This window comes from Pipistrellus hanaki, assembly GCF_964339955.1.
Source record: "Pipistrellus hanaki genome assembly, chromosome: 17".
NCBI classification, from domain to species: Eukaryota; Metazoa; Chordata; class Mammalia; order Chiroptera; family Vespertilionidae; genus Pipistrellus; species Pipistrellus hanaki.
This window is the reverse complement of record NC_140519.1, coordinates 39671222-39691047: the sequence shown is the minus strand read 5'-3', so window position 1 is coordinate 39691047 and position 19826 is coordinate 39671222. Positions and strand designations below refer to the sequence as shown.

Sequence of the window (19826 nt, the reverse complement as noted above, 5' to 3'; positions counted from 1 at the left end):
GTCTAGACTGGTGTTCCCAGAGGCACCAAAATGTACTTCTCTCAAAGAGCAGTTATAAATGCCAGAAACAGAATCCAAGACCATCCCCTTCCCCATGTTCATTGATGTTGCCATTGATAGATCAACCCTCCCCACCACACACACATTTCCTGGAAGCCTTCTCAATCATACATGCTGGGCAAGGCTCCTCACAGACCAAAGATTCATCTCTTTCTTCTGACCTATGAATCAAACCAATACACTATTCCCATTCGCTGACCTATGTCAGTGTGATTTCTTATTGTTGCATTAAGGCTTGGTCTGCTAATTCTTTTTGGAATGTCCCTTAGCTCTGGCACATCTCGAAGGCAGCTCGTTGGGTGCTCGCTCTGCACTGACAAACAAAGGCCCACATTCCTTACTGTTGGATCTGTGTCCTCTTCCAAGGAGTTTACAGATACCAGTAAGAAGTCAATCAATAGAGTCGGGTTTCATAAGTTTATGAAAAAGCCTTCCTTCTTTTTCTAGGTGAGTCCTTTCTACGTTGCCCCATCTCCACCCCACCTACACTCCCTCCCCCGAGGTGTGACTGACAACTAAACCCATGTCATAGGAAGTGGCGCTCTGCCACTGAAAGAAGTGGGGAGGAGGGCCTTACAAGCAGCCCATTCACATATTTGCATTCAGTGGGCTTGTTTTGCTATTTTCTTTTAGATTGTCTCCACTTTGGTCTCTTGGAACCATCCACTCGTGACAGTCAAAGGTAAGTATACATTCTAATCTTCTTTTCAATTAGTTGTCAACGGAAATCGCAATTTCGTTCAGTGGTTTTCACAAGAGAGAATTTCATTCAAATATTTGCATAATGAATGGGGAGGGAAAGATAGGAAAGCCCCTCTTTAATTTTTGTGGAAAGGAAAATGGGTAGAAGTGAAATAAATAAGGCACCGCCCATCACCCTTGAGTATAACAAAGTATATTTGCAGCCACTGAGTGGGTTTTTATTTTTAATTTTGTTAACTTATTTTTTATTTAAGTATATTTAGTACACAATCTTATATTGGTTCTATTAGTTTCAGGTGTATGATCTAGTGATTCAACGTTTTTATACTTTACAATGTGAGCACCCCACTAATTCTAGGCATCATCTGTCATCACATATATATCAGCTTCATCCCAGGCAGCTTCCAGAGTCCTCTCAAGAGGTGCATTGCAACAGCCTCTTCCTTTATTTTAAATTGGGCCACAGGCCAAGAAGTATCTTCAATGACATCAGTTTTATGCTCTGTGAGGTCCTCACCACTGTGAGGCAATGTGTTATAATGGTTAGTGCCCAAATCTGGAGATGGCTTGGGACCAATTCCTGGCCTTCCACTTACTAGCTGCATGATTTGGGGCATGTCAAAACCTCTCAGTGCCTCTGTTTTTCTGTCTACAAAATGGGGCTAATAATAGTTGTTCTGAGGTTATTACAAGGATTAGATGAGTTAATATTTTCAAAACTAGAGGCCCGGTACATGAAATTCATGCACGGGGGTGGGGGGGGGTGGGGGGGGGGAAGAGGGGAGATGTGGTGGTGGTGGTGTGTGTGTGTGTGTGTCCCTCAGCCTACCCTGCACCCTCTCCAATCTGGGACCCTTCGAGGGATGTCCAACTAAATGGGCAGTTGGACATCCCTTTCACAATCCAGGACTGCTGGCTCCCAACTGCTCACCTGCCTGCCTTCCTGATTGCCCCTAACTGCTTCTGCCTGCCAGCCTGATCATCCCCTAACCACTCCCCTGCCAGCCTGATTGATGTCTATGTGCTCCCATGCCAGCCTGTTTGCCCCCAACTTCCTTCCTCTGCCAGCTTGGTCACCCCTAACTGTCCTCCCCTGCAGGGTTGATCACCCCCAACTGCCCTCCCAACAGCCCTCCCCTGCTGGCCATCTTGTGGTGGCCATCTTGTGTCCACATGGGGGCAGCTATCTTGATCTTGTGTGTTGGAGTGATGGTCAATTTGCATATTACTCTTTTATTAGATAGGATAGAGGCCTGGTGCATGGGTGGGGTCCAGCTGGTTTGCCCTGAAGGGTGTTCCAGATCACTGTGGGGGTTCCCTTGAGGCATGGGGTGGCCTAGGAGAGAGGCCTGTGATGGTTTGCAGGCCAGCCACGCCCCCTGGTGATCCAAGCAGAGGCCCTGGTATCTGGAATTTATTTACCTTCTACAACTGAAACTTTGTAGCCTGATCGGAGCCAAGCCTTCTGCTTACTTCATGGCTGCTGCCATTTCTTTTTTGGATTTGTTTACCTTCTATAATTGAATCTTTGTAGCATTGAGTGGAGGCTGAGGCAAGCAAGGACAGGTGGAAAGCTTGGCTTCTGCCATTGCCAGAGAAACCTAAGCCTCCTTCTTGCTCTCTTGGCTGCAGCCATCTTGGTTGGGGTTAATTTGCATACTTTCTCTCTGATTGGCTGTTGGGCGTGGCTGTTGGGTGTGGCTTGTGGGTGTAGCAGAGGTATGGTCAATTTGCATATTACTCTTTTATTAGATAAGATGTTGAATATCTGGCACAGAATGAGGTCTGTAAAAATGTTGACGAAATAAAAATAAATTAAGCATACAGGGATACTCTAACGTCTCATATTAAGAGATTGAAAAACTGATTTGACCTAGAAACAATGACACTTCAGTAGCAATAAACACACCTACCACCCAAATATTGGCTTCCAATGACTATTTTCTAATATAAGGAACCAGAACCCTTTGGAGAAATGGTTGATTTAAGACTATGACAAGAAATATGGAAAATTAGCCTGGAACAGTTAATAGAGCCAGAAAGCAAGGACGTGCTAAAAGAAAAAAAAACAAAACAGCTTACCTTCCTATGGTGGGTATAACACAATGAGAGTCCAAAGGAGAGAAAGTACCCCCAGTGGCCAAAGGTGGAACAATTTGAGCAACAAAATAAATGAGTATTGGGATTAACCCAAAGTATGAGATAGTAACTGTACTGATATCAGTAAACGGTTGGAAGAGTAATTGGAGGAGACTAGAGAACTCTCCCATGCAGAATTCAAAGCCATGTAAGTGGAATGCTCTGCTTTTAGGAGGTAACAGCCTGACTCCCAGTGGGGCTGCACATAGTGACTCTCCCCCGAGGAGCACAGTATGGAAAGAGAGGGGGGAAAGGGTACCTTACAATAGGAAACCTGACAAATACGACCTCAAACCAGGTGACTAAGGTCAACATCAACAGTGCTGCCTGGTATTGAAAGCAGGTACATTTTATACGATGTGATGAGAATGTTGCTTTGCCTCTGTAGTCTTTCTCTTCAATACGCATAACTCTGGTCTAATCACAAGAAGAACAAAAGTCACATTCCAACAGAGGGACAATCCTATAAGTCCTATTTGGCCAGTAGTCCTCAATACTGTTAAGGTCATCAAAAACAAAGTCTAAGAAGTTGTTATAACCAAGAGAAACTTAGGTGACATGATAACTAAGTGTTACCGGTATTCTGGATGAGATACTGGGATAGGAAAAACAGGAGATAAAAAAACAGGGAAATAGGAATAAAGTGTGGAGCTTAGTTGATAATACTATGTCACTGTTGGTTCATTAATTGTAAAAAACGTGCTATGCTCGTGTATGATATTATTAACAGTGGAAACTGGGTGTGAGGGTGCAAGAACGTGATGCTGTCTCCACAATAATTCTGTAAACCTCAAATTGTTTCAAAAGCAAACATTTGTTTAAAAATAATGAAGTACCAAACATGAAAAAAACTGGTTTGGAGGCATACTCTCTAATTTTCAAGCCCCAATTAAATATGAGTGTCCTGAAAATTGTTGAACTTATTTCTGTTTTGAGACTCATGCATGGATAATTATATTCTGCATTGAACTTTTGATAAAGGTGTGCATGTCGATAAAGCATTCTGCTATGTTTCTATAGTCCTCAAAAGGAGGAAGAATATGACAACTGACAACACAAACTTATTTTTTTATCCTCACTTGAGGATATTTTTTCTGTTGGTTTTTAAGTGAGAGTGTGAGAGAGATGGGAGGGGAAGAGAGAGAGAGAAACATAGATGTGAGGCAGACACAGACATCTTTTGGTTGCCTCCCTGCATACGCCCAACATGGAGATTGAACCTGCAATTTAGGTATGTGCCCTTGACAGGGAATCGAACCCAAGACCCTCTGGTGTGCGGGCCTACGCTCTAACCATTGAGAAACACCGGCCAGGGCAACACAAAATTTTTTTTTGCAAGAATAATTGTTACTGGAGTTCAAAGTGGATGATGATGTGCATTAATTATATACTGCAGCAAAACAAATTACCATGGATTGAGTGGCAGGTAATTATTATCCCGCAGTTCCTGTGGACCAGGAATCTGGGTGCAGCTTAGCTGGAGCCTCTCCTTAGAGATGTAGATGAGAAGAGATGTAGTCAAGATTCTATCTGGGCTGTGTTTCTCCTTGAACCTTGGGTTTCTTTTCTTCCAAGAACACGTGATTGTTGGCAGAATTAAGGCGGGGTTGTAGGACTGAGGTGCCCTGTTTTTTTGCTGGCAGTCTCCTGGGACTCTCTCTTCTCCTAGATAGTGTTCACATCACTTTCCATGTGGCCACTTGCTTCTCACAGGCCCTGCCACAATGCGGCTGAGTCAAGCCAGCAGGAGACTCTCTTACTCCAGGCTGCTCAGATGGAGTCTTGCAGAATGTAACCTCGTCCAGGGAGCTCTGGCCTTTTGGCATTGCTGTATTCCAGTGGCTAGACACAAGTCAGGGGTTGTGCCTGCCTCACAGGAGGGTACTATATGAGGGTGTGACTGACTGGGGATCCCTTTAGCGTGTACCCACAACATCAGGAATGGTTTAAACAGATACGGGCAACTGGGTATCGGGATCTCCATCACAGATGAGCAAACTGGAGGGGAGGAGGACAAATAGAAAGTGCTTGCTTCTTGCTTTCAGTTCGACTAAAAGTGAAAGTCTAAACTAAAACTAAAGTTTATGCACTTTAAGAAATCTCTACAAAAGTTCAGATGAAATGGTCTGCTTTTCATGACAATTTTTTTCATTTTTGAGATTGAGTTTTTTAATGCTTACATTTCAAAATTCTGTCTACTAATAATTATTAATAGGATGATAATATTTAGGTTGTATTTTTTGCATTTTACATGATGTTGATAAATCTGTATATTTTAAGCATCTCAAATATTCATCTTCATCATTTTCTTTTTATGGATTCTGAATCCTTTTCTTATAAAATATTAAATGCAAAAGTACTGGTCCTGTCATTTTGTTCCAATATTGGAATCATCTCCCAGATTATTATGAGTTCAAATTTTTTTTTTTCCCTTTCTGATTGCTTCTTTGAACACCAGAATGTCCCGGAAATCCTGACACTCAGGCGTTCTTCAGGATCTTCGTTAGCCAAGTTGCTGTGTGCATCTGGAAGTGAAGCACAAGCATCCTTTGTTAGACAAAGTCTGTGCCTCATTGTGGGCCTGAATAATGCGATCACTGTCTCTGTGCATCTCCATGGAGGTTACTACAAACCTATTAGCACACCGAACTGCAGGCCTTGGCCATTCATGTCTCAGATGCGCAGCCACCTGGGGGAAAACAGGCCACTAGTGGAAACGTAACTCATTAGCAGCCAAAAGTTGAAATGACATATATGCTAGGAATAGAATTCAATTAAGCAACGGGGAGGAAGGATTTCTTTCTTTTCTTTTTTTAAAAAAATATATATTTTATTGATTTTTTACAGAGAGGAAGAGAGAGGGATAGAGAGCTAGAAACATCAATGAGAGAAACATCGACCAGCTGCCTCCTGCACACCCCCTACCGGGGATGTGCCCGCAACCAAGGTACATGCCCTTGACTGAATCGAACCTGGGACCTTTCAGTCCGCAGGCCGATGCTCTATCCACTGAGCCAAACCGGTTTCAGCAGAAGGATTTCTTGTAGGTCCTCCTCCCTCGCCCTTCACCTCTCTTTCGAGTCTCTTCCTACACGTGATTTTCTTCTTTCTGCTCCCTCATGACTAAGCCTGAGGGTGTCGTCGCTGGTCTCCCTTGTGCCAACGGTACAAAGAGCGGTTCTTCGGAATGGTGAGGACATAACCACCTGTAGCCTTGGTGAAATAACTCATTTAGCAAATAAAGGTCAAAGCTTGCTTGCTTCCTTCCTTTCTTCCTTGCGGTTGTTTTCTTTTGTACGGATTAAATAAAGGGATCCTTTATGAAAATACAAAATAAGTTAGAGCAAATAGGAATAACCTTTCCGGCTTGAGAAGGGAGTATTCAGCGAAAGCCCGGAAGAGGAGCGTTTGTGTCTGGTTGGAAGGTCACAGGATAAAGCGGTTCTTTCTCAGAACCGAATCCAGTGGAAAGTCGTGGACTTTTCCAAGGTTGCTGGCCCAGGCTGACCATCAGATCTCTCTTCCACAGGGATAGCTTAGGAGTTTACATTTGCCGAATTGGCTTCATCACGTCTACTTGCCATGTGTCTTAATAGATAAATCTGGTACTTCCACCCGTCACTGAGATTCTGGGCTTATTACTGCATGCATTTGTTTCTGCACAGTCTTAGAGTGCAGAAACATAATTGCATCATGCTGATTAAATCCAAATGTGGGATTCCTTGTGTGGGAGTGCTTTGGTCGTAGTAGGTTGTAGTCATGTAGGTCTTCCCTTGGCATGGCATACATTCACAAGCCTATTCATGCCATCTCTCTCTTTGGTACTATTCTTTGGGCCATGTGCCCCCAGTGGAGTGACACCACCTCCTGCCCCCTCCCCCCCACGGAGCTCTCCTTTTCCTGGATTTTCAATTATACCTGTGTTTTGTGCATGGTCATTCCTATATTATCTTATTCACCTGTTGTTTGCTATGGATATTTTCTCTTTGCAGAGAGGCCATAAGCTCTTTGAGGGCAAGGATTCTGTCTTTCCACTTTTGTGGTCTCACAGTGCTCATGGCCCTCAGCACTCAATGCCCACCTACTACCACCCTCCATGCCTCCAACTCTCACACTGATCAAAGCAGCGTTTTCTCAAATCAAGAGGATTATATATCTTCCATTTGCCTCGCCCTGAGCTGGGGCCAGCCAAACAAAATGTTCACCCCTGTTTTCAGAACCTCCCACCCTCCTCTGCGGCCCTCCTGCCCCCTCCCAGAGCTCTCAAGCTTCTTCCAGGCATCTCTCCTCGGACTGATTCTCTAAGGCCCTAACCCTGCAGAGGTCTCAGCTGAGGCTGACTCCTGCAAGGGCAATCGTGTTCTAATGGAGCATCTTGACGACCAGAAAGACCCCTAGGCCCGGAGTAATGCACCTTCAATAAAGAAATTCCAGGCACCATATTAGGCAGTGATGGAGATATGTTTAACCCATCCTTATCTGGCCTTCCTTAAATCACACCACATTGGTAGATGCCCCTACGCTGCTTGCTCACAGGTCCACCCTGCCTGCGGGTTATGAGAGAAATGCAAATGTTGATCTCTGTTCTTACAGTTCGAATCACCGACATGTGTCTACAGACTGTTTGAGAACCTTTCTTATCACACATCCTGGGTGCCAATCCCAGTTTTTCTGCTTACCAGCCGTGTGGCCATGCACACATTTCTAATTTTTTTTTGAGGCTCCTTTTCTTCATTTGTAACATCCAGATGTTCTAAAGATGTTCTAAAAATCCAATGAAATAAAGCATGGACATTCTGGGCACATAATAAGCATGTATGGCATGGGTGCCATTAATAATAACAAGTAGAGCTAGGAAGGATTATAGGTCCAAGCAAGGCAGTTTGGAGGTCTAAGGCTGAGAGCAGTTACATAGAGCAAGGCAATGATGGAGATGGACAAGGATGCAGGAGACCTTGCCAGAAGCGGACTCCCTCTCCTCATACGAGAGCATGCGTGCTGCCCAATATCTGTGCTGGCTTAGTCACAGGTACCTAACCCCCTGATCACGTGCCCTGCAGAGGCATTGTTGGTGTGGAAGCAGCCTGCTTGCACATTATCACCATAGGGCAGGGGGTAAAGGCAGCTTCACCCATTCTCATAACTGTTTCCAAGTCTCTCTCTTCCGAGTGGACTGTGTAGTCCTCAAAGCCGGGATCTGCAGTTCATTCCTGTTAACCCAGACCACTGTGGAGGGTCCATGCTCAGTGCTTAATTGCTGGTAGACTGATTGAAAGGGTGCTGCATTACATCTACAACACAAGTGATCATGTAAAAGATTTACAAAGACTCAATACAAATATGTGGACACATTTTCCTTACGTTCAAGAACATGATTCAATCCAATGAAAGATGAAGGTATTGTGGTTGTGGTTCTCTGTAGCAACATTTTTGTGGGGTCACAGAAGGAAAAAAGATGTGACTTAGGAAAGTTGCAACAGCCTTGAAAATACTGGCTGTGGTGCATGAAAGGAAAAACAAACAAACAAATTAAAAAACCCCAACCATACAACCCTGGAAGAGAAGTCTGTGAAATCAAGCCTGATGCTGAAAGGGATGAGTTGGCCTGAAACGGCTCATTGCAAATCTACTTGGCTCATGATTTCACACTTCTCTGAGCTGCTGCTGTTCCATGACATTCAGAGATGAATGCGTTCCCATCTTATTGGCCTTCTCCAAAGCAATGATTTAAAAAAGGCTGCGTGCCCAGCTGGTGTGGCTCAGTGGTTGAGCACCGACCTATAAACCAAGAGGTCATGGTTCAATTCCCACTCACTGCACATGACTGGGTTGCGGGCTTGATCACTAGTGTTGGGTGTGCAGGAGGCAGCCAATCAATGATTCTCTCTTATCATGGATGTTCCAATCTCTTTCTCCTCCCTTCCTTTCTGAAATCAATAAAAATATATATTTTTTAAAATAATAATAATAAAACAGATTTTAAAAGGCTGCATGCTTCCTTTCTATTCTTGTTTATACCTTGCCATCCTGCTGCTTATAGGATTGGCCTCTCACACTCTGCCTGGGGTGGTTTCTATTCTTGTGTGGTTTCATTCTTGCTAGATGAGTCTTTGAGCGGCTCGATTTTGAAGACGAGGAAGCCTCACAGGCTGTGGAATCCCAGCGTGGCATGCGTCTGAGCATTTATGAACTTGTGAACAGCTGTGAAACTTCACATTCAAGTATATTCAATGCTTGAAAGTGCCCGCTGTGCATCTCATTACAGAGATATGACACCAGATGTGATTTCTCATATGAGCTGATGCCTCCTTGGAAGTTGCCTACAGTCACATGAAATGTGATTTTCCCCTAGAAGTGGATGGAGCACTGGCTCCTGGAGTGAAAGGTCCCAGGTTCAATTCCAGTCTAGGGCAGTTATCTTGGTTTCAGGTTCGATCCCTGGTCTTGGTCAGGGCGCACGTGAAAGGCAACCAATTGATCTCTCTCTCTCTCTCTCTCTCTCTCTCTCTCTCTCTCTCTCTCTCTCTCTCTCTGAATCTCCCCCTCGCTTCTGCCCTCTCTAAAAAAAAATCAATAAAAATCAATAGAAAAATATCCTCGGGTGAAGATTAACACACACACACACACACACACACACACACACACACAAGTTGCAATGTGGAATCTAAAAAATAAAATATAAAAAACAAAACAAAACATAAAACAACCAAGGCGAGTGCTTGCCATATTTCTCCAGCACTGGCTTGGAAATGGTGTCCTAATGCCTCATTTCCCAACGCCCATCTTACACCACCCTCCCTTCCTTGCCCAACTCATGCCTCCTGTCCTCACTTTGGTCTGATCTTTCCTTCCATCTGAATGGTCTCCTCTGAGCCTTGTGTTCAGGTGATGCACCTCCTGATCACAAAATCATGGTGGTGCCTGGGACAAGTGGGAACTGGAAATTGGAAATAGTTCCTTAGCTCTTGAAGCAAGGGACCCCGAAATGTTGGGGGTGTTGAGCAGCAGTTGCTTTAGTTACAGTTTTAATGATGATTACAATGGCTCCTGGCACCAAGAGGAACGGCCCTGGGCAGAGTGATAAAGCAGCCAAGGTTGGCCTTCCTCTCTGGGCCTCTTCACGGCTTCCTCCTTCTAGGGGCTCTTAACCCCTCTCCCTGCCCCCCCCCTCCCCCCAACCTGCTGGAACATCCTTTTCTGCTTCTGATGCCCATTTCCTCGATACTTCCGGCTCCTTTGCTTGGGTCCTCCTTTCTCCTGGCAGAACGTCCAGTCCCAGAGAACATTGCTTTGGGTGCTCACTGTGATATGCACATGGATGGTGTTGGTCAAGTGCCTATCCTACTTTCTGTAATCTCAGTTTGTGAGCCTCTTTTCCTCGTCCATGCAAGAAGAACGTAATCAAACCTCCTGGGGCTGTCATGAGCATTACATTACATGATGGATATGAAGTCCCTTAAGTTCCTTCCCACCTTAACAAGTCTCTTAAGAAGTGACTCTAGAGAAAAGAGAATCCGTGTGCATTGTTTCAGGGAATGCAAACGGGTGTAGCCACTACTGGAAAATAGTATGGAGGTTCCTCAAAAATTAAAAACGGAGCTGCCTTATGACCCAGAATTCCATTTCTGAGTATGTACTTGAAGAAACCCAAAACACTAATTCAAAAGAATATGCGCACCTGTATGTGCATTGCAGCGTTATTTACATCATCGCAGTGATGGGCCCTTGGGTTGCCAAACTACAGGAGCAACCCAAGTGCCCATCAATACACAAGTGGCTAAAAAGTGGTGGTGCATATACACAGCAGAGTATTACTCAGCCATAAAACAAAGGAAATCATACCATTTGTCACAACATGGGTGAGCCTAGAGGGTATTAGGCTCAGTGAAGGAAGTCAGTCAGAGGAAGCCATGTGATTTCACTTATATGTGGAATCTAAAGAACAATATAAATAAAACAGATTTTAGATACAGGGAACAGATTGATGGTTGCCAGAGGGGAGGAGGGTGGGAATTGGGTACAAAGGGTGAAGGGATTGAGAAGTGCTACCAATCTTGGTAGTTACCAGATAGCCATGGGATGTAAAGGACAGCTTAGGGCCTCGTCGGCAAACTGTGGCTCACATGTGGCTCTTTGGCCCCTTGAATGTGGCTCTTCCACAAAATACCACGGCCTGGGTGAGTCTATTTTGGAGAAGTTGCGTTAGAAGAAGTTTACGTTTAAAAAATGTGGCTCTCAAAAGAAGTTTTAATCATTGTACTGTTGATATTTGGCTCTGTTTACTGATGAGTTTGCCGACCACTGGCAGAGGGAATCTAACCAATAACATTGTAATAACTATGTACGGTGCCAGGTGGGCTCTCATATAGAGCTTCCTCCTGCTTCAGATCTACCTGTGTCTGAGGCAGGCGCAGTACCTGAAATGGAAGCACAGCAGCCTAGGGGGCTGATCTGTCCAAAGGTAACAGCGATGGGATCGATGATGTCATCTCTGAAATGGGGCTGGGGGCTGGCAAGGCAGAGGAGACATGAGGCTGGATCTAGGGTACTCACTTTGGCACAAAGTTAAAGAGGGTACAATACAACTCCATAATTGGAATAAGGAATATTTACTTCAGTATCTTTTAAACATCAAAATTAATGCAAAAAATTTTGTAATGAACAAAATACCAGCATTTGAAATAAAGGCAGGATTGATAACAGCGCTGAGTAGAGCCACACTGGAGCCCAAGTTCAAAAGATAAAATCAGCATTGGCGATCCTGTCCCCACCCTGGGCTGATGGCCACTGGGCGGGGAGGAGAGGCCTGGGGAGGGCTTCAAGGCCCTGCCCCTCATCTTCCCTCTATCCCTCTTGGATCCTGAGTTTGGCTTAAGTATGATTTGTGACAAAGGAAAAGGCTGTATCAAATGAAATTCAGATGTTGTTTCCAGTGAAGTGACTCTAATGAAATTTAGTTTGGAAAGAACACATGAAACAAATGGCTCATCTGACCCTGGATTTAGGTTGGGAGTTGGCAAATTGTGACCCACAGGCCAGCTGTGAGTTTCTTAGGTAAAGTGTTCTTGGCACACAGGCCCACTTGTTTGTTTTTGTATCATCTTTTGTGACACAATTGAGTGCTTGCAACAGAGACCATATGTTCTGCAAAGCCAAAAATATCCACTATCTGGCCTGATGCAGACCCCTGATTGAGATTATTAAAGCACTCAGATGTTTTTGGATCAGCACGTGATATTGGCTGCAGTTTAGAATATACAGCTATTTGCGGACTTATACAACAGAGCATCCGAGGACATTTACAGAGACTATTATTACCTTCCATGTGTAAAAAGTGGGAGAAATGGGGACGGGATCAGGGTTCAGAAAGTAAATCAAGAGAGGCAGCAGAGATTGGGTGGGGTATGTGAGTGTCTCCGCCCCTCGGAGTCCTACCAGAGTTCAGCTATGATTTGACATCACAGGATCTGACATGCTTCTGAGAGCTTGACATCGCCCATAATTGGCAGAAAGCAAATAGTGGGTTTGTGCAAAAGTACAATCGTTTGCATTATCACATCGATGATTTGTGGATTTAATTACTTAATCCTGTTAATGTGGGTAATTTAGCACTGACTTCATTAACTCAGAAAGCACCTATTTGTGTAGAAACTGCAAGAGTTGCCCTCAAAATAGTGTACTTGTGAGCATGAGTTTGTGAGCATGAGTGTGAGCAAACAGAGGAGGGCAAACCTGGACATTGTATTCTGATGTGCCTTGAGCTTCTGGTGCATTAAGGAGAGACCACAGGGAGATAGGAAGAGCAACATCAACTCATGGGAGGCCCGAGGGAGCTTGAACTTCTACCAGGAGCCAGGTGGAAACTTCTTGATCAAGGAGATGGCATATCCACACTTGTGCTTCCATTGGGATGTTAATTGAGTGTGGAGTGGTGGAGGGTGGATGAGAGTAGGGGTAAGGGGATTCATCAGAAGGCAATTTCAGGAGCCTGGAATGGTTTGTAGTCCTACAGAGATGACATGGGCCATGAGATAGCAGTATCCATGGATATGGGGAAAGAGACATTTAAAAGTGATGGTGAGGATAAAATTAACCAAGATTCTGCCACTGGGTTAATAAGGGCTTCTGGATTTGGAGTTGAGGTGATTGGGAGGCTGGAGAAGGTATTAATCATATTTCTAGAAATGGAGAAGCCAGGTAGAGAAGTAGGTTTGAGGGTTAAATATAAGATCAGTTTTCTATGAAATGAATTGAAGACTCTAATATAGATGGGGGAGGGCGGAGAAAAGAAAAGCGGGGGGCGGGGTTGGTACTATAGATGAAGATTTAGGAATTATCTGAGGAAAGATAATTATTGAAGCTGCGGGCATAGATAAAATACAAGATGCTCAGTTAACATTGAACTTGAGATCAGCAGAGAATCATGTTTGAGGCTAAGAATGTCCCACATAATATTTAGGACATCCTTGTGCTAAAAAATTATTCATTGTTGATCTGAAGTTTAAATTTTAACTGGGCATTCTGTATTTTTATTTGCTAGATCTGGGCAACCCTAGACCGTGGGGATTGCTCATCATTATGATATGGTCAGAAGGAGAGATAGCGAAGAGCCTGAACTGGAGAGAGAAGTTCCAGGAAAGCTAAGAAACTGGACCATCATGGAGTCTAAGGGCAGAGTGGGTTTCAGGAGGGCTGAGCAGAAAGGTCAAGGCCCTTGCATCTGGCAACCTGGAAGTCCTTAGGGACCTTGGAGAAAGCAGATAGAGGTCTGGTTACAACAGGTTAAGGAGTAAATAAAGTAAGGGAGATGGAAATAATTAGTGTAGACTCTTTCAAGAAGATGATGGAGAAGAGAAGAAGAGAGATGGGATGGTAAAGGTAACAAAACAGAAGGCCTGTTTGCAAGATTAGAGACCAAACCCATTTTCCAGCTTTGGAGAAGGAGCCTAGAGAAGTGGCATCCTGACGATGTAAGAGGAATGAGGGGGGCAGGGATGGAGAGAGCGATGGGTGGCGGAGGGAGGGAGAATCAGGACACAAATGGAGGCATTCACCTTCGTCTGGAGGGCGCTCCCTCTTCTCTGAGGAAGGAAGGAAAGGGGGCGGGGGAGAGGACAAAGATGTGGAGGCTTTCACAGTAGGGAGAGCAAGGAAGGCTTTCAATGTTTCACTTGCTGTCTGACCATGATAGTGCGAGTGCATTCATGGAGGGGGGACTGGAGGAGCAGGAGGAGAAGACTTAGCCTCAAAATGTCCCGTTTGCTGATCGCACAGGACTGATCTGACAGGAGCTCAAAGGGAGTCTATGGTCCGTCCACTGGGAACCATGCAGGTCCCTCCGTTGTATCTCCCTCCAGCTCTAGCGATCGGTGTTGATTCATCACATAATTAAATTGCTCACCGGGGAAGAGAAAACAACAGAAGCATAATGGAACTGCCTCACGCTCCTTCATTTTGTTAAAGTGGGAGACTCAGGCCATGGGAAGGATCAGGGTCATTTATCTGGGTCTCTCATCCTAGAGAGGATAGCTGGGCGCCCAGCGGACAGCATTTGGGGGAACACGTGGAACCCCTAGCCTGTGAGTTCCTGTCTATACCATGCAGAAGGTGTCACGTGGCGTTAATGGCTCTGTATGTCACACCCACATACCAGGGACTCACAGATGTGCAGGTGACACACGCTGAGCCCAGCCACCCTCGGCTCTGGCTCTCTGGACGCTCAGGTCACTGTTGTGCAGAGGGAGAGGATGAGGTGGAGGAGCAGAGCAGCCCTGCAGTCCCTTAGCTGCTTTTTCTCATTGCAGCGCAGGGAGGGAGCCGTTAGCCAAGCAGCAGAAGCCTGAGAGAGACAGTTATTTCGGGGTGGGAGCGGGCAGGGGCGGTCTGCCTGGGGAAGCTCTTAGCGCCTCCACCTCCAGAGAACACCAGCGCATCCTGCCCCTTCTCCACAACCCTCTACCCCTCCCCTCCCTCCTCCTCACCCCAACACAAAGTCACAGATGAAATTCCTAAAAGTAGACTACTTCTGCTGAGTTATTTTTAGTATTCGCTGTTAGTATTTATCAAGCCTCTCCGTGATCATTTGTCCTCCCACCCACGTCTCTTCCCGCCTCTGTGTGCCGGGCTTGGGGAGGAAGGGGCAGGCATCGCCAACAGCTGGTGGCCTCGGACACACATCTCCTGGAGAGGGAGACTGCGGGCCTTTCAAATCCGTCTCCCCACATGCAGCTCAGCTGGAAGAGAAGAAAGATCCGCATCCCACTGGCTTCGGAGGCACGGGAAGCATTGGGGAAGGTGACCCCTTTCAAGTGCCTCGGTGGTGCTTCCTTAGGTCAAGGGCCCTGGTCAAGGAGCCGGGTTAGAGAACCCACACACGCACAGATGTCATCACAGGCAAAATGGTTGGGAGGCCAAGCAAAGAAGCAGAAAGCCAGAGGTAGCAGGTGCCAGGGGAGAGAAAAGAATAAAAATCCACACTCGATGCAGGGATCTGAGCGAGCCGAGGGCTGAAGTGACAAGGCGGGTGGGGTGGGAAAGGCCAGGGGAGGAGAGCTCCATAGCACCGCAGTAAGTTAAGGCTTCATGCTGAAACACTGCTGCTTCCTGCCCCAGCCTGCCCGGTCCCCTGGAGGCAGCGCCCAGAGCAGCCTCATTGCTCTGGGGAGAAGCTCCCTGGACAGGCTCTAACCAAGGGCTGCTGGATGGAAGGAAGCCAGTCCAGATTGTGTCGCGGTAGCTGCATGGCCATGGCACCCCTTGCCTGCTTATGAACGTATCTGTGTATGTGGAAGCAAAAGAGAGTTGTTCCTTTTTTAAAAATATGTTTTTATTGATTTCAGAGAGGAAGGGAGAGGGAAAGAGAGAAACAACAATGATGAGAGAGAATCATGGATTGGCTGCCTCCAGGATGCCCCCTACTGGGGATCGAGCCCATAGCCTGGGCATGTGCCCTTGTCCAGAATCAAACCCGGGACCCTTCCTTCAGTCTGCAGGCTGGCGCTCTATCCACTGAGCAAAAATAGCTAGAGTAAATTGTTTTCTTTTGGGTCTTAAAAAAAAAGTTTTGGCTTGACATTTGTGTTCTTTTTTAAGTTTTTATTTTATTTTATTTTATTATTTTTCAGTTTCCTAGAAATGGAAAAATGCAGTAAATGAAATAAAAATTTTTTTTTCAATGAATGGGCTCAACCCATGGAGGGAATAGGGAAAAGAATCAGTGAACTTGTAGGTAAAATAATAGAAACGGCCCAATTCAAACAACAGAGAAAATAAACTGAGAATAGGAAAATTTTAAAAGAACAGGACTTCAGGAGACTTATGGGGATGTAAAATTTGTCTAGAGAGTATATCATCAACATTGTAGAAGGACACAGAGAGAGATAGAACAAGGGTAAAAAAATATTTGAAGAAACAATGGCCGAAAGATTTTCAAATCTGACAAAAGACAGACTTATAGTGTCAAGCAGTTGAGTGAAAACCCAAACAGGATTAACCCAAAGACACATAATAGTTAAACTTCTATAAGCCAAAGAAAAGATCTTGAAAGTAACAAGAGAAAAATGAGACCTTATCTATTGGGGTAAACAATTAGGAGGAGAATGGATTTCTCATCAGGAAGCATGGAAGCCAGAGGAAGTGGTAGAATATTTTTTAAATGCTGAAAAAAGGAACTGTCAACCCAGAATCCTAAATCCAGTGGAAAATATCCTTCAGAAAGAGAAAGAAAACATGACATTTTCAGCTGAAGGAAAACTAGACATGTGTCTCCAGCAGACTTCTGTTAAAGAAATATCTGAAGAAAGTTCTCTAACCAAACAAGTTTTAAAAGAGGGAATCTTGGGTCATCAGGAGGAAGAATGAATAATACAAAGAGTAAAAAAGTGGGAGTAAATACAATAAACTTCCCTTCTCCTGTTTTCTAAATTATGTGTGATGATTGCAGCAAAAATTGTGTTTGATGTGACCGTCAATATAAGCAGAGAAAATATCTAAGAAAATTATAAATGAGAGAGAGTAAATGGATCTAAAATGAGGTAAGGATTTTACTTTAGGTGGTATAATAATACACTCTCTTAAATTATGTATATTTAAAATAATATGGAAAGCAAATATTAAAAAAGCTATATAAAGAGATATAATAAAAAACACTAAATAAATAAAAATGGAATTCTAAAAAGTATTCAAAAAGGTTAGAAAATGAAAACAAAGAAGGAGAAAATAGAGAATAAAAAAGTAAAATATCAGGCTTCAGCCCAAAAGTATCAACAATTACATTAAATGTAAATGCCCCAAGATTATAGAATATAAGACAGAGATTTGGCACAGTGGATTTAAAAAATTGATTCAACCACATGCTACCTACAAAAAACTACCTTAAAATATAATAATATAGGAGGGTGAGAGTAAAAATATGGAAAAAGATAAACATTAATCAAAAGTAAGTGGGAGTGGTTAAATTAAAGTCAGATAAAGGCTCCAGAGCAATGAAAATTACCTGGGCCATAGGAAGTCATTATATAATGACAAAAGGCTGGGTCCATGGAAATGACAGGGCAAATATACATATTTTGCATGCAAATCCTAAATATATACCTCATAGCAGAGAAAAACATGTGGAACAAAAACTGATTAAATTGAAGGAATAGACTAATTCACAATTAGAGTTGAAAACTTCAACAAAACTCTCTCAATAATTAATAGAACAATTAGACAGAAAACCAGCAAGTACAGAGAGAAAAACAATATCAACCAGATCTAATTTAATTTATAGGATCCACCCAACAACAGTAGAAAATACATTATTTTTAAGCACTATAAAATATGTATACAAGCTTTGAATAGTTATAAAGGCAGTGTTTACTAAAAGACATTTCATTTTCAAAATTACGCTATCAGCTGCTAACGTGTGTATACATTTTTTTGGGACACCCTGTATATGCCAAGATAAACCATAAACCAAACCTCAACAGTTTTTTAAAAATTCTTCACTTGAGTATATGTTCAGAAAGACAAAGTGTGTGTGTGTGTGTGTGTGTGTGTGTGTGTGTGTGTGTGGAGAGAGAGAGAGAGAGAGAGAGAGAGAGAGAGAGAGAGAGAGAGAGAGAGAGAGAGAGAGGAAAAAGGGAGAGAAGGAAGGATGGAGGAAAGAAGGGAGAGGGGAGAAGGGAGAGGAGAGAAACATTTATCAGTTACCCCCATGTGTTTGTGCCCCAGTAACTTAGGTATGTTCTCTGGCCGGGAATTGAATCTGCAACCTTATGGTGTATGATACTCCTGCCAACTGAGACACCCAGTGAGGGCCAAACCTCAATACATTTAAACAAATTGAAACTGAGAGAAAATTTTAACACTAAATACTTAGATTACAAAAGAGGAAAAGTCTCAAATCAATAATCTAAGTTCTAGAAACTAGTTTTTCAAGAAACTAGAGAAAAAGAGCAAAATGAACACAAAGCACATATAAGGAGGACATAATAAATATCAGAGATCAATAAAATTGAAAAGAGCAAAGCAATAGAGAAAAAAGATCAAACAAAAAATTGGTTCTTTGGAAAGGTCAACCATTAATAAACCTCCAGCAACACTGACAAAGAAGAAAAAAAGAGAAGACACAAATTACCAATATATGGAATAAAAAATGCAACGTGACTGTATACTGGCAGACATCAAGAGAATAACAAGGGAATACTTATAATCCACTTTACCCAACAAAGTTTCACAACTTATATAAAATGCAACAATTTCCCAAAAAGAAACACCATAACCCATACAATATAAAATAGATTCTTTTTGGGGGGTAGCCTTATAACTAAGGAAATTGAATTAATAATTTAGAAATTCTTCAAAGAGAAAATTGCAGACCCAGAGAGTTTCACTGGAAAATTCTACCAAATACTTAAAGAATTAACATTAATCTTATAAATCTCTCCCAGAAAATAGAAAGAGGACAGAATATTTCCCAATTCATTTTATAAAGCTATTCTGACACCAAAAACAAGAAAAAGACAGTACAATATGAGATAACTAGAGACTAATGACTCTCATGAAGAGAGATGGAAAATTCCTTAACAAAACATTTGGCAATACATACAAATAATTATGTACCATAACAAAATGGGGTTTATTCTAGCGATTCAAAGCTCATTCAATATGAAAACCAATCAGTATAATCCACCATGTAAACAAGACTAAAAATTGCAATCACACTAATTAAAGCAGAAAAACTCATTTATAGTTAAAAAAAAAAAACAAAAACCTATCAGAAAGCTAGAAATAGAAACTTCCTAAAATTGATAAAGAATATGTACAAAACACTTGCATCTGTCAGCATACTTTAGAGTGAAAAAAATGAATCATTTTCTCATAAGATCAGGAGCAAAACAAGGCTTTCCTCTCTCACCACTTGTACTCAGCACAGTACTGAACATTCTACATAGTGCAATCAAGTGAAAACAGAAAATAGAAGGCATTCCGACCAGGAAGGAAGAAATAAAACTGCTCTTCTTCACAGTGATGTGATCTACTAGAAAAATCCAATGGAATTTACAAAAACAAAACACTTTTCCAGAATTGATAGGTGAGTTCAGCTAGGTTGAAAAATATAAAATGAACATGGAAAAAATGTAAGTATTTACAGATGGCTATTGAAATACAGCCCTAGCCAGTTAGGCTCAGTGGATAGAGCATCAGCCTGCAAACTGAAGGGTCCCAAGTTTGTTTCCAGTCAATGGCCTATGCCCAGGTAGTGGGCTAGATCCACAGAACAGAGCCTATAGGAGGCATTTGATCAATGATTCTCTTTCATCATTGATGTTTCTGTATCTCTCCCTCTCCCTTCTTCTCTGAAATAAATATTTATATTAATATATATATATATGGTATCATTTATAATTGCACAAAATATGAAATACTTAAGTGTAAATCTA

At 43.0% G+C, this 19826-nt stretch overlaps 1 protein-coding gene across 7 annotated transcripts in view; it reads left to right on the top strand.

The window, feature by feature from the left end:
* The window catches only part of NCALD (neurocalcin delta), a 266396-nt gene that overhangs the window by 132449 nt on the left and 114121 nt on the right, over window positions 1-19826 (top strand). For 5 of the 7 annotated variants that reach the window (XM_084864608.1, XM_084864604.1, XM_084864613.1 and 2 more), the window contains exon 3: window positions 694-742. The exons of the other annotated variants lie outside the window; for them this stretch is intronic. The gene's annotated coding sequence lies outside the window, so the exon portion shown is untranslated. The remainder of the gene's footprint in view (window positions 1-693; window positions 743-19826) is intronic. 7 annotated transcript variants of the gene reach the window in all.